This window comes from Lissotriton helveticus, chromosome 10 (genome assembly GCF_964261635.1).
Source record: "Lissotriton helveticus chromosome 10, aLisHel1.1, whole genome shotgun sequence".
Taxonomy (NCBI): domain Eukaryota; kingdom Metazoa; phylum Chordata; class Amphibia; order Caudata; family Salamandridae; genus Lissotriton; species Lissotriton helveticus.
Genome location: NC_136071.1, coordinates 1,122,068,648 through 1,122,082,812, shown reverse-complemented (window position 1 = coordinate 1,122,082,812; position 14,165 = coordinate 1,122,068,648). Strand labels below are relative to the sequence as shown.

General features: G+C 45.8%; 1 protein-coding gene across 2 annotated transcripts in view; it reads right to left on the bottom strand.

Moving 5' to 3' along the window:
* Nucleotides 1-14,075, bottom strand: part of SNRK (SNF related kinase) — a 175,321-nt gene extending 161,246 nt beyond the window's left edge. Inside the window, exons 1-2 of one of the 2 annotated variants that reach the window (XM_078663905.1) lie at nucleotides 13,899-14,075; nucleotides 12,535-12,970 (exon numbers count right to left, since the gene is read on the bottom strand). The gene's annotated coding sequence lies outside the window, so the exon portion shown is untranslated. The remainder of the gene's footprint in view (nucleotides 1-12,534; nucleotides 12,971-13,898) is intronic. The other variant, XM_078663906.1, reaches the window with a different exon arrangement.
* Between the last annotated feature and the right edge of the window lie 90 nt (nucleotides 14,076-14,165).

Genomic DNA, 14,165 nt, shown 5'->3' with positions numbered 1-14,165 from the left:
CTTTCATGTATAGAAGCAGACACAAATATATTACAAGTGCACATCATACCCAGCCTTTCCAGATAACACCAAGTTGTGCAATGTTTGAAAGATTATAAAGATTGTTGCAGAGAGTTTTGTTCATACACGGGCCAGTTACTCATTGCTTTATAGATACTCTATAAACCAGTAATATGAGCCACACTTTCAAGGTAGGTAAAGGGGTTCAGGTCTGAAGACAGCATTGATGTTAGTGAATTTAGGGCACATTCCACCAGTGGAGCTACAGCTTAAAATGCTTATTAGGGTTCTGGGTTAGAGAACATTATAAAAGCAGCGGATTGGTCCTCTGATTTAACTCTGAAAAAGTTTTATTACAAACCTATTGTAAATGTTGCTTCCGTTGTCAGTTCTAAGTTCTGGAACTGAATAATCTACGCCACCAGTCTGCCCCAGTATACAAAACTGCCTGTCTCGTGTCATGAATTTTCACTTCTATTAAGGACACAGAGACGAGATTTACCCCACCTATGATACGGTTAGTATTACAACTGAAAGGTTTAGAAGGAATATAGTTTAAGCGTTATATGTGAATGTAATACTGTGTTGCCCACCCAGATTGTTTAAATGTGTTCTATTGCAGAAACAGAACAGAAGCAATATTAATAAGGGATGCTGATTTGGGAGCATCGAGCAACATATGCACAAGAGGTTCAGGAGATTTGATTATGGAATGCATGCAGTTGTTCGGGTGTTAAAAGTTCAAGCTGGAAACCTGTTCATATATGGGAAAGTTACAGTTTAAGTTCACAGACTGAATTTAAAACACTTTTGCAAAGACAAAGACCGCAAGACGGGGCTCTCAGTTTTTAAGGGATAGTTTACTGATGGTGTAATATATGTGTTCATGGGACATGTAGCTTAATATTGTTTACTCTGTTATTGGTCGTTGTTATTTTAAAAAAAGGAAGAAAAAAATCAGTAAAGCAAGGAAACATAATCCTCACCTCCCTCTCTTAATGGAATTTGACACGATAGCTAGAAAATGTTTTACTCTGCAGTGACTAGCCTGCAGCTGCTTGAGGCCATCACAGCCAACGTGCACAGTCATAATGATGCAGAGTCAAGACAGGCTGGAGGGCATATGAAACCCTACTGGTGCAGTCGGCACTAAAGGAATTAGACTCCTCTTCTTACAATGTGCATCGAGCATGAAGAAAACAGTTCTTCCTTCCTTCCTTGCATATCACTGAAGGAGCTACACTTAGAGAGGAGTCCAGGCTAGCACAAAGCATTTAGTGCGGTTTTAGATAACACAATCTAAGAAGACTTGCAAGGATTTTATTTCAGGGGTAATACTTGCTTGCTGATCAGTCAAACAATATCTAGTACACTTACTAAATCCCCGTTTCACCCTTCTGGCCCTACATGGGAGAACAGATGTTAAGCAATAAAACCTATTAAATATGCGTGAAGTGAATCAACTGTTTCACAAAGCATTGTGCTGTCTATTCGTGCATCGTCGGGACTGGCCCTAGTTTTGTATCTGCACACCATAGCACTGCAGGCAATGGTAAGATTAAATTGTAGCAAAGGCATATTACGGTATGACACTCGACAACTGACTTCTCTTTACTGACTTTAATTGAAAATCAAATAATGTCTTTTGCCATGATAGGAGGATTAATGCCAGCTTGGCCATTTCCTAAAGGAAGTACAGGAACAACTACACAAGCAACTACGACATTATAAGGAAAGAGAAAACCGAAGATTAAGAAAACAGTGTAGCAAATAAAAAATAAATACTCTTGAACACGCGTAAGAAATAGATTTTTTAAAGATTAGAACCAATTAATTAGGTTAAAAACACGTTGCCACAAAATATTGATCTATGAAAAGGCTACTATTTTCTTACAAAGGAAAACCTTGTTTCAAGAGACTGCTTCATAGTTTCACTACCTGACATTTAACTTTTTCCAACTAAGGGTGGAATAAAGTCCCCAGTCTAGATGAGATTCAGGCAGCTTATTCTCTGAACCAACTAAATTCCCAACATGTTAAATCAAAGAAACCACAGCAAATGGTTGTCTTAGCTACGAACATATGTATGAAACTTTGGTTTTGAGATTCTCAAATAGAGATTTTTAGAGAATCGCTATTTGAGAATCGCAAGCTGCAAAGTATGTAGGATTTGCAAATAATTTTGCGAATCCTACATATTCCTTAATTGCGAATCGCAAATTGCAATTCTCAATTAAGGAATACCTCCCCATTCATTCCTGCGGGCCTAGAGGCCCATAGGAATGAATGTGAAGACATTCTCAAATTGCGATTCTCAATTACAGAATCGCAAACCGAGAATGCAATTTCAAGGGTGCCAGGGTGTCAAAAGGACACCCTGTTGCACCCCTGAAATGTACATGTGTGCCAGTGGCACACATATGACCATGTGTGTGCGCCACATGGCACTTTGAAAAATGCAAGAAAGTACATTTTTCAAAGAAATCGGAAATTACCACCAACTCGAAATTGGTGGTAATTTGCGATTCCTTAAGGCCACATTGCACTTTTTCTGTTCTTCTTACATTGCATTTAAGGAATAGCAATTTACGATTCCTTAAATGCAATCACAAAAGAAGGAATCGCAAATTTAGCGATTCCTTATTTTGCGAGGCAGGTTTGCTTTCAGGCATACCACTGAGCCAAATTGCGATTGCAAACACCTAAATTCTGCGAATTTCGGCGTTTGCGATCGCAATTTGGTATGATACATATGGCCCATGGATTCCAATATCACAAGTTGTTCAATGGAAAAATTATTTATTGTGTGCCGTAATCTGAGGGCACCCAGGGACCACCTGAATTCAAGCCAAAATCTTCAACCAAGGAACCTGGGAAATAAATTATTTCAGCCATGCCTGGTACAGTCCCTGGTTGACCAAAACTTGATTTGCAAGTTGACAACTATCCTATAGTTCCCTCCCCCGGCTTACAACATTTTCCCCCACTATAGTTCCTTTGTCCATAGGAGTTTCCAACCATCCCCCTAGCCTGTGACCAGCGTGAGCTATATGGCAAATTCACATTTAATGTTGTTCTCCAATGCAAAGCCTTTATCGGTGAAAATGTTAGTAGTAAACAAGTATTGCCAATATAAAGGGAAAATAGCATGTAATTAAAACTAGACTTGTTATCTCTCTTAGTTAACTACTCACAGTATAACAAATTTCAGTACGCAAGGCTTTCAACTTGCTTTAATGAATGGCGAATACATGTCAACTGGACATCTTAAGCCAAACCTATGTTAGTGGGAAGTGAAAAAAATCATGTTTATCGTAAATATGATCAGTCCATAAATTCACTTCAATAGTGAGAAAGAGAATGGACTTTAATGAGTGGCTCGGAGCACAAGAGGTACCCTCAATTCTTCCTACCAACAAGCAGTAACAAAGCAAAATATCTGGCCTTCGAAAGCTTATGTGACGATTACGTTTTTATAACAAACCTACTACAAACATTTTAAAAAAGGAAAATAGAAAAATATGCTGCCGTCTGAATGTGGTCACCTTACGCTTGCAAAAAAAATAAAATCTTACATTTAAGTAGTGATGTATTTAGTGATCTCCTTCAAACAACAAGCCTTTCAGTTGTGCTGCGCATTTCGTGTTTGCTGTTAACGAGCCAAACAAATCACCATCTATCCAAGAAACTTAAATTGCAGGCAGCTACAATGTTACAATGCCACTTCAACAATTTAGAAGATAAACTTTAAAAAAGGAGTCCAGGCAAACTAAAATAGCTAGTATTTAAAGTTAATATAAAAAACAAAACAGAATAAAGCACACTTTGAACCAGCGAATTTTAAGCAGAGGTCGCAATGTGCACAGGCATTGTGCAGTCAGTCAAACGGAAGGGAGTAAATAAGTTAAGTACGATGACCCAATGCCTCATGCTGTGGAGGCGGAAACAAATTGTGAGGGGCAATTTAACGGCCCAACCTATGATGCCCAACGACGAAAAGCCCTTCTATCTATACATATTATGTAAGATTTTGAGGCAAGCAATAGTCTAACAAAACAAAGGCCAGACCTAAAAACAGACTGCTGGAGAGGAACTTATACTGTGTATGCATCCACAGCCAGATTCCAAGACTGTGCCAAGCAGTGACAGGGAGCCTTCTCTCATCTGTGCTACGCAGACACAGTGCTATATGAGACAGTCAGCGAGAACATTTCCAGAGCTTCTTTTATTTTAGCACTCTTTCTGGACCGAGGGATGCAAATCACTTCATTGCGCCTCTCTCCTTATAGCATTTTAACTGAAATACCTTTCAGGTTTTTGGCCTCCTTTCGCCAAATAAAAGGCAATTTGGTAAAATTCCAGTGTGACTGAGAAGATTTGAATAAAGAGGGGGTTTCAATTCAGTATATAAACAAGCATTTACAATGCAATGGTTTTGCCTTTGTTAAAGTTAGAGCTATTGGCATTGCTCTTGACACTCTGAAGCTCCACTCTGAAGCTCCACTCTGAAGCTCCACTCTGAAGCTCCACTCTGAAGCTCCACTCTGCACTCTGAAGCTCCACTCTGAAGCTCCACTCTGAAGCTCCACTCTGCACTCTGAAGCTCCACTCTGAAGCTCCACTCTGCACTCTGAAGCTCCACTCTGAAGCTCCACTCTGCACTCTGAAGCTCCACTCTGAAGCTCCACTCTGAAGCTCCACTCTGCACTCTGAAGCTCCACTCTGAAGCTCCACTCTGAAGCTCCACTCTGAAGCTCCACTCTGCACTCTGAATCTGCACTCTGAAGCTCCACTCTGCACTCTGAAGCTGCACTCTGCACTCTGAAGCTCCACTCTGCACTCTGAAGCTCCACTCTGCACTCTGAAGCTCCACTCTGCACTCTGAAGCTCCACTCTGCACTCTGAAGCTCCACTCTGAAGCTCCACTCTGCACTCTGAAGCTCCACTCTGAAGCTCCACTCTGCACTCTGAAGCTCCACTCTGAAGCTCCACTCTGCACTCTGAAGCTCCACTCTGAAGCTCCACTCTGCACTCTGAAGCTCCACTCTGAAGCGCCACTCTGAAGCGCCACTCTGAAGCGCCACTCTGAAGCGCCACTCTGAAGCTCCACTCTGCAGCTCCACTCTGCAGCTCCACTCTGAATCTGCAGCTCCACTCTGAATCTGCAGCTCCACTCTGAATCTGCAGCTCCACTCTGAATCTGCAGCTCCACTCTGAATCTGCAGCTCCACTCTGAATCTGCAGCTCCACTCTGAATCTGCAGCTCCACTCTGAATCTGCAGCTCCACTCTGAAGCTCCACTCTGAAGCTCCACTCTGAAGCTCCACTCTGAAGCTCCACTCTGAAGCTCCACTCTGAAGCTCCACTCTGAAGCTCCACTCTGAAGCTCCACTCTGAAGCTCCACTCTGCACTCTGAAGCTCCACTCTGCACTCTGAAGCTCCACTCTGCACTCTGAAGCTCCACTCTGAAGCTCCACTCTGCACTCTGAAGCTCCACTCTGCACTCTGAAGCTCCACTCTGAAGCTCCACTCTGCACTCTGAAGCTCCACTCTGCACTCTGAAGCTCCACTCTGAAGCTCCACTCTGCACTCTGAAGCTCCACTCTGAAGCTCCACTCTGCACTCTGAAGCTCCACTCTGAAGCTCCACTCTGCACTCTGAAGCTCCACTCTGCACTCTGAAGCTCCACTCTGCAAGCTCCACTCTGCACTCTGAAGCTCCACTCTGCACTCTGAAGCTCCACTCTGCACTCTGAAGCTCCACTCTGCACTCTGAAGCTCCACTCTGCACTCTGAAGCTCCACTCTGAAGCTCCACTCTGCACTCTGAAGCTCCACTCTGAAGCTCCACTCTGAAGCTCCACTCTGCACTCTGAAGCTCCACTCTGAAGCTCCACTCTGCAAGCTCCACTCTGCAAGCTCCACTCTGCACTCTGCAAGCTCCACTCTGAAGCTCCACTCTGCAAGCTCCACTCTGCAAGCTCCACTCTGCACTCTGAAGCTCCACTCTGCAAGCTCCACTCTGCACTCTGAAGCTCCACTCTGAAGCTCCACTCTGCAAGCTCCACTCTGCACTCTGAAGCTCCACTCTGCACTCTGAAGCTCCACTCTGAAGCTCCACTCTGCACTCTGAAGCTCCACTCTGAAGCTCCACTCTGCAGCTCCACTCTGCAGCTCCACTCTGCAGCTCCACTCTGCAGCTCCACTCTGCAGCTCCACTCTGCAGCTCCACTCTGCAGCTCCACTCTGAATCTGCAGCTCCACTCTGAATCTGCAGCTCCACTCTGAATCTGCAGCTCCACTCTGAATCTGCAGCTCCACTCTGCAGCTCCACTCTGCAGCTCCACTCTGCAGCTCCACTCTGAATCTGCAGCTCCACTCTGAATCTGCAGCTCCACTCTGAATCTGCAGCTCCACTCTGAATCTGCAGCTCCACTCTGCACTCTGAAGCTCCACTCTGAAGCTCCACTCTGAAGCTCCACTCTGAAGCTCCACTCTGAAGCTCCACTCTGAAGCTCCACTCTGAAGCTCCACTCTGAAGCTCCACTCTGAAGCTCCACTCTGAAGCTCCACTCTGAAGCTCCACTCTGAAGCTCCACTCTGAAGCTCCACTCTGAAGCTCCACTCTGAAGCTCCACTCTGAAGCTCCACTCTGAAGCTCCACTCTGAAGCTCCACTCTGAAGCTCCACTCTGCACTCTGAAGCTCCACTCTGAAGCTCCACTCTGAAGCTCCACTCTGAAGCTCCACTCTGAAGCTCCACTCTGAAGCTCCACTCTGAAGCTCCACTCTGAAGCTCCACTCTGAAGCTCCACTCTGCACTCTGAAGCTCCACTCTGAAGCGCAGGACGGGCAGCTCGGAGCTCCGGAGCCCCCTGCCCCCTGCCCCCCACCACCACCACGTCCCTAGCATTAGAGCTCAGGACTGGGTCAGGAGCCGGGGGGGGGGGATGTACTTTGTAGGAACGGGAGGCTACATTTTCGTTACGCCACTGCCCTGCGCATCTGTGAGAAGCGGCAGGCTCTGGGCTCATTCAGCACTCCGAGGCTTCCCCAGGGGGATACGAACGCTATTGTCGGTCTACGTTCTGAGATCTGTGAAAAAATATTTCTTTTAAAAAAAAAAGCTAACAACATCAGAGTGGGCACATCAGTAAAAACACTTTACACTCGAACACAAAAATGTTTCACCTGTTGCATAAGTCAGACCCAACTCAGCGAGGCAAACTTTCCTTGCAGAAGCCAAGCCTCCTTCAGACGTAACTAGCTGCAGCGGCGAGTTCTTCCCCTTCCCTGCTCCTCCGTCGCCAAACAGCTCCATAGGGCACGGATTAGGGCATTTTACCGAAGTCTCAGGGTTTCCCTTTGTTCACTCACGGGAACCAGAAAACAATACATTTACATTTTCCTGCAGTTGCAGAGAGTACTAAAGTAAGCGCTTGTATTCTCCGCTTTGTTTTAACTTTATCAAACATGGGGTGACGTAAAAGACAGCTAAAAAAGATTACCCCATATTATGCTGTAAGTAATGGTTTGGTGTTCTCTTGACTTAGAAGCGTTCTTGAATGTTATGCGCTGCTTAGAATGCTCTGCAAAACATAACATAGAACAATACAGGACAAACACAGAATTTCGGACAACACGGGAGGAACACGTTTAATATCGAACAAGTAACCCCCACAGTTTACTTGACTTTAATGGTGGCTCTGTTGCATCCCGCTCCTGTAGGACAGACACGTACCTATAGAAGCAAATAAGGCACCACAAGCCCACTCGGGCCCTAATTCAGTGGGGGGTGGGGAGGGTGGAGGGAGGGGGGGGGGGGGAGGGTATTGAAAGAAAGTAATGTTTTTACAGAGTGACACTAACAGGACACCTAAAAGCAAAACCTCGTTTAAATCTGTTGAGTGTTGAAATCTCTTCCCACAAAGGTACCGTACAGGCACAGTAAAACAGGCACTAGCCCACTGTGTTGTACAAACTCCACAGGGCCTCCGACTTTATCCCTGCCGACTCCGCGTTTACCGCCCCGTGTCTCTCCCAGCTTCACTCACTCAGACCCTCGTACCCTGGTTTCTCTTTACGTGCGCACGACATACAGTCTCAGGGTTTCCCTTTGTTCACTCACGGGAACCAGAAAACAATACATTTACATTTTTCTGCAGTTGCAGAGAGTACTAAAGTAAGCGCTTGTATTCTCCGCTTTGTTTCAGACATGCTGCGCCGGCCAGGGCTGGGGTTCATGTAAGTGAGGGGTGCCCCTCCTTGGCCAGAGCTCAGCTGTTTCAGGCTGGAGCATTGTCTGCGCCGCGGAACGGCAAGAGTTAACCTCTCTGCCGCATCTGCAGCCTGCTCCACGAGTGACCGGCGGGCTCAGAGCGCGGAGGACCCAGGCAGCGGGGCGAGGGCTCTGGATGCGGGGAGGACGGAGGTATGTCGCCGGGGGTAGGGGGCTGCTTCCTTCAGGCCGGCTTCTCGCTGCGGGCAGCATCTCCGGTCTCCCTCACAACACGGGAGACCGGCAAGGCAGGCAATGGCAAGGCAGGTCCCGGCAATGCCGGACCAGATTCGGGGGCGTTCCCGGCGTCGCGTGACGTCGGCAAAAGGGAAAGAATGTCAGGAACGCCCCCGTGTCTGGTCCGGCATTGACGGACAGGCCCCTCGTCCAATGGCAAGGCTCCGTTTACGGAGCCAGCCAATCAATGACGAGGGCCGACCCAAAGCACCCTACAGTTCTCAACAGGATTTCGCCTGCGCGAAAAGCTGCGCAGAGCGCAGCTTTCGCTAGGCAAAACCTAATAAATTGTAACTGTTCTTTCGCTAATCCTAGGTTCACAACTGTGGTGTATATACGCTGAATCAGCACCAGACCATTCAAATGCAAATGTTGTGCCTTGACACAACACTGGTCTTGAACAGGAGAAGACTTCTCTGACTGCAGACATAAAAGGTGAGGTGCTTAAACAATTCAATCAAACTAAGCAGAGCAATACATAACATGTGGATGATACAGCATGCGCCTTAGGCTCCACCAGGTCGAGTGTAAACTTTGCGGACCCTTAAAATGTTACATGTGCCCATGATGGAACAAGCCTACTATAGAATAAAGTGCACGACACCTGCTTCTGTACACAAGTTACATCCAATGTTTTGCCTGGGAAGTTTTGGCACAACTGTGAATAAAAGGACACTTTAGAGGTGTACTCATTTAGTAACAGCAAATAAACTGTTATAGATAGGTAAGAAAGCTCCACCTAACAGAAAAGCAACTAAATCCTGTAGTCTTCTTGCCTACATCGACCAGGGTATAAATATGTCACCGTATAACACTTAAACAACACCCCAGTTTCTGTCACCAACACTAACTTAGAATTCATGGGCTGTAAGCATTCATAATGGAATGCACAGAGAAATCATAAAAATGTTTACACTGAACGTCAAGATGATTGCACGTCTTCACCAATACAACAGCTTATTAATGCATTACATGTTCACCACATGTTTACCTCCTTTACAAGTAAAGAAATCATGGCAAATTATTCTACTGCAGTACTTTCACACCCAGTGAGTGTTTCCACATTCTGGGTACGTAGGAACAACACATCGTAACAGGTTAGAGCTGGCTCAATTCCAGGGGGAATCCAGGCAACATTACAAACAAAGATACAGTGGGTGGAAACTTGCATTCCCATTTACGTTTAGAAAAGTGTGCGTCGATAGTCAAAAACACTATGTTCCTAAATCAGCTCCCTAGGCTTCTGCTATGCATACCTTAATGTTAATAAAGGTCCAGGTACCTCGAGGGCAAACAGGTTAGATATTAGAGAAGTTTAGGGCACTGTCTGAAAGTGTTTATGCCTATTACTCAGGTGTGTGTTTCCTTGCTCCCATGCTTCTTTCTTTTATGAAAAGGGCCTGTACAATTCTATCAGCAGTGCGCCAGGGTACATTCGTCCAGTGGCCTTTTCCATACTGCAAAGAACATGTGATTGGAGTCAAGAAATACAGATCAGACAAGTTATTTTCAGTAGCGCAGCCACTGTGTGAAGGGCCTTAGTGCAAGCAAGGAAATGTTGCGTAGCATGATGTTATCAGATACAGTACAAGTCGGCTAGAGAAGATGTTTTGCTGAGGTGTGCATTGTTGTTCTGTCTCAAAGCATGATGCGATGTTGGATGTGGAATATTGTGTGGTATGTCATGCTGGACCCATATAACATCCACCTTTTTTCCAAGCATCCCCCCTTCAAACAGATGCTAATGCCATAAAAAAATTACAGAGACACATCAAGAAAAAGAAGAAATCTATTCGGCCACTAGTGCATAAAATACAGTTCACCAACTGTTGAGGACAATAACAAAAGGTACACAGTAGCACATAGCAACGAAAGATTTCATTGTGATTTCAACAAGTTTTGAGCTAATTAAAAACAAACCAATAACAGCTGTACAACCAACACAATGCATGCTGGACAATTTTGAATGCTGAAATACTGTATAGGGCAACACGTCAGGAACGGAGAGGTCTATCAGGTTAAATGTAATTAAAGCTCCTTCTCTAGTCAGACAAAGGGTGCAATTTTTACAAGTATTCAATAACACTTGTGGATTGATTTACAAAAAGAGCTCATTGGGTAGTGTGTTCTGATGTGATGTTCAAAGTAATCAAAGATTACAACAGCAAAAAATATAGACTAAACATTGTTTAAACACTTGTGGTGAAAAGAATGTGCACACAGCTATTTTTTAAAAAACCCACGCAAAATAAATGCATCAGAAACAGCACACTTTTTTTAAAATTGCAAGTAGGCTACAGGTTCTGAGGATTAGCTTTAGAAGGGAAATGAAAGTAGAATCAAAGAGCCATGTACGGTGAACAGATTTCTCACTAATGGTTTGGAGAATTAGAGGTTCGAGGATTTAGGCACACGTAAATGCACACGTTAAGGAGTAGGATTTAAAAAAATGATGAAGAATAAACTTTGGTTGGGTCTGAAATTCAACAAGTTTCTAATATTCAGGTCGAATTCTTCTAGGGAAGGTTTTCACTTTATCGTGTGGAGTTCCATACCTCAACACAAACAAAAATAAATCAATAGCATAGAAAAAAGGAAGTCTACTTCACAGTTTGATGTTGGGGAAAGAGTGTTTCTTATCACTGGAAGCAATACGATGCCCAAGACCAAAGCAGATCTGGGTTGTGACAGCATCCGAAAACCATTATTTACAGTTTATCATCCTACGCTACTTCATTAGAAGTATACTTCCAAAAACCCTAGCATAAAACAGTGCTCATTCATGACGTATTTAGGTAATATTGCTAAGATACCAATATGTTTAGGAAATGTTTCACAGAGTGTGATATTAATATTTATTCAAGACACATTCCTTACCCGGGTAGTAGTACCGTTTTGCAACTGCACATTGTGGACAGCTTGCAGCAGAGAAATGCATTAATACTTTTTTGTTTTTTAATCAATAGGACAATAAGGTTTTCCTTTGTGCCACCTATGTTCAACATACAATCCCACAAGATACTCTTTATTTAAACAATTGTGGCCCTTGGTTACACGGTTAGTGTCGACGGTTGCATATGTAACATTGTAATTGCTTTAAAAACTGCGTGGATCATAGAGGAGATGCACGGATCCTAACGATATCATAGGCGGGCGGAGCATTTTAATGTCTAAGAAAACCAAACACTCCATTCTAAAGTTTCATAAACTACACTGTGATCAATTTTTCAGTAAGAATGCCCCAAACCTTTTACAAAGGCACTTCCCTCCAACAAGTCACAGACCTCTTGTAAACGGATTATCTACAATGACAGGAATCACGCCTCGCCGGCCTACAGAGACCAACGACCTTATCAAATAACTGAAGCAAACACCCATCACCAGTAACGTACCGTCACCTATTTCAGCCAGGCCCTTCTCCTCCAGTGACAGAGGCACCCACCCATCCAATAACAGAGCCAGGCTTAATTCAATTAGAACTACACTCTCCTTCAGTGAAAGAAACATCACCCCCGTAACCATGTCAACATAGCCTGTCTCCTACACAGACAAAACCCACCCCCTTGAGTTACACAGTCCCACTCCCTTGAGTTACACAGTCCCACTCCTTCAATTCCAAGACCACCAGCCACTTCGTCTCCAATGACAGACATTTACTGTCTTAGTAGCGAAGAACCCCTTTCACATGCGGGAGCCAGATCTACAGTGAGAGGAACCTCCATCAACCTCCAGTTAATAGACTTCAGATCTTGTACTGACAGTTCCCAATCCAGTGTGAAATACAAGGGCCATCATCCAGTGCGAGATAACAGGGCTCTCATCCAGTGCGACTCAAGTGCCCTTCGATAAGCATCCAATGAGACCACAGTATCCCAAAGAGTCCCCACTTTAATGAGAGTATTTACTGATGAGGCCAGGGCTCTGGCTCCGTGATATGATAGTGCAACAAGACCGGATCATATACAGGAGGTGGCCCTCTACGTTATGTGCGGTGCCAACCACAAAACAAATATATACTTACGGGCGAATGTCCTGGGTGCAGCATCCCTATGAGCATCCGTTGCTTCTCGGACTATGAAACTTGGTCAGGTAGACGTCCTCCGATTATGAGCGATGCAGGCCCTTATCCACTGGTTCCAAAAGGTAGCCTCTGATAAGAATACCGAGGTGTCAAGGGGCCCAAACCTTTGCGTCTAACCACCTCCTGAACGCATCCACTTAGATTTCAGACTTCAGTATCAAACTGCACCCTGAGAGACACTCTTGCATTGATCAGGCTGGAGTCCGGGCAATAAGACGCGATATAGGACTGCAATTGGACATCACAGGTCATCAACACATGTACTGCAGGGCGTGGAAATGATCACCATAGACTCTTGAGTTCGGTTGACCGGCATGTAGATAGCTGTGTTGTTGTGCGTGCACTCTACAGCCTCGGCAGCTTAGCCCACTCCTGGCTGGAAACAAGACAGCAGTGTTATTGGTTAGAACAAAACATGAGGGGTTAACTTGTGTGTGCACATGACAAACATGCCTCTGGAGCTCAAATACATTTTGTATCAGTTCATTCCGGGGGTAATTAACGTAAATCATCCGCAGTGGGGGGGGGAGGGGGTCTCATCCGATGCTTTTCTGCATCAGCTGTTATCGTCGATAATCGAGGCTATTAGTTCATGTAGGGCTATCCGGCCCAGGGCATACAAGTGAGTGATATCATCATTACAGCCCACCTGTCTAGGAAGTAACATTGGTATGTAACTAAACATGGTACAATTAAGGAGATTAGATAAAAACTAATGAGATCATTTAACAATGGGGCAATCGGTTAATTAATACAACTTGGGAAGTTGACTTTTTTCAGTATATGATACACTTCCACCTGCCTAATGAGACGCCTTGATAAGGTAAGAGGGCATCAAAGGTTGCCACTACAGATGGCCCTCCACCTCCCCTTGAGTCCCACTGCGAGCAGAAGACAAGAAGTTCAGACCCAAGCATGGTCAGCTACATGTGGAAAATATCCTTGCACCCCGCCTGGCTCCTCCGAAGGGGACAAACCCTTCCCAACAAAGCAGCTCCCTCTGACAGCAGGAGGCACCCCCAGGCCTGGCTGCTGCGCACGCAGGCCCCCCTGACCAGCTGGTCGTCTGCCGGTGGGAGCATCGGGCATTAAGCATTCGTCCCGGGCTGGGCTGAGCCCCTTCCAGGGTCGAGGCAGGTGAGACCATGGAAGAAGCAGCTGATGGGTGGTTGAGGGCCCAGGAAACCTCGCTGCACCAAGAGGGCAAGGGAAGACCCCACACAGGGAAATAAACACCCCCCACCGTGCAGCAGCGGGTGAAGGGCCCAACGGCAGCTCTTTCCGCAGGCGAGGGCCGGACTCACCGCATTGGTAACGGCCCCGGGCAGGTTCGGCGGTTGTAGGAGCAGGGGAGAGGCCGTCCAGGAGAAAGCACAGAGGTCGGCCCGAGCCCTGCACACACAAGGGGCAGTCTGCGGCGGCACAGGGTGGGGAGCAGCGGTTCTCCGGAGCAACGGGAGGGCGGGGCTGAGGGACGGGCCGCAGGAGGTGACGCGGACGTCACGCAAGAGCAGGCCGGGTGACTCTCGGCAGTGGAACGTGTCAGAGAAGCTGCTGCCGGGGGCGGAGTC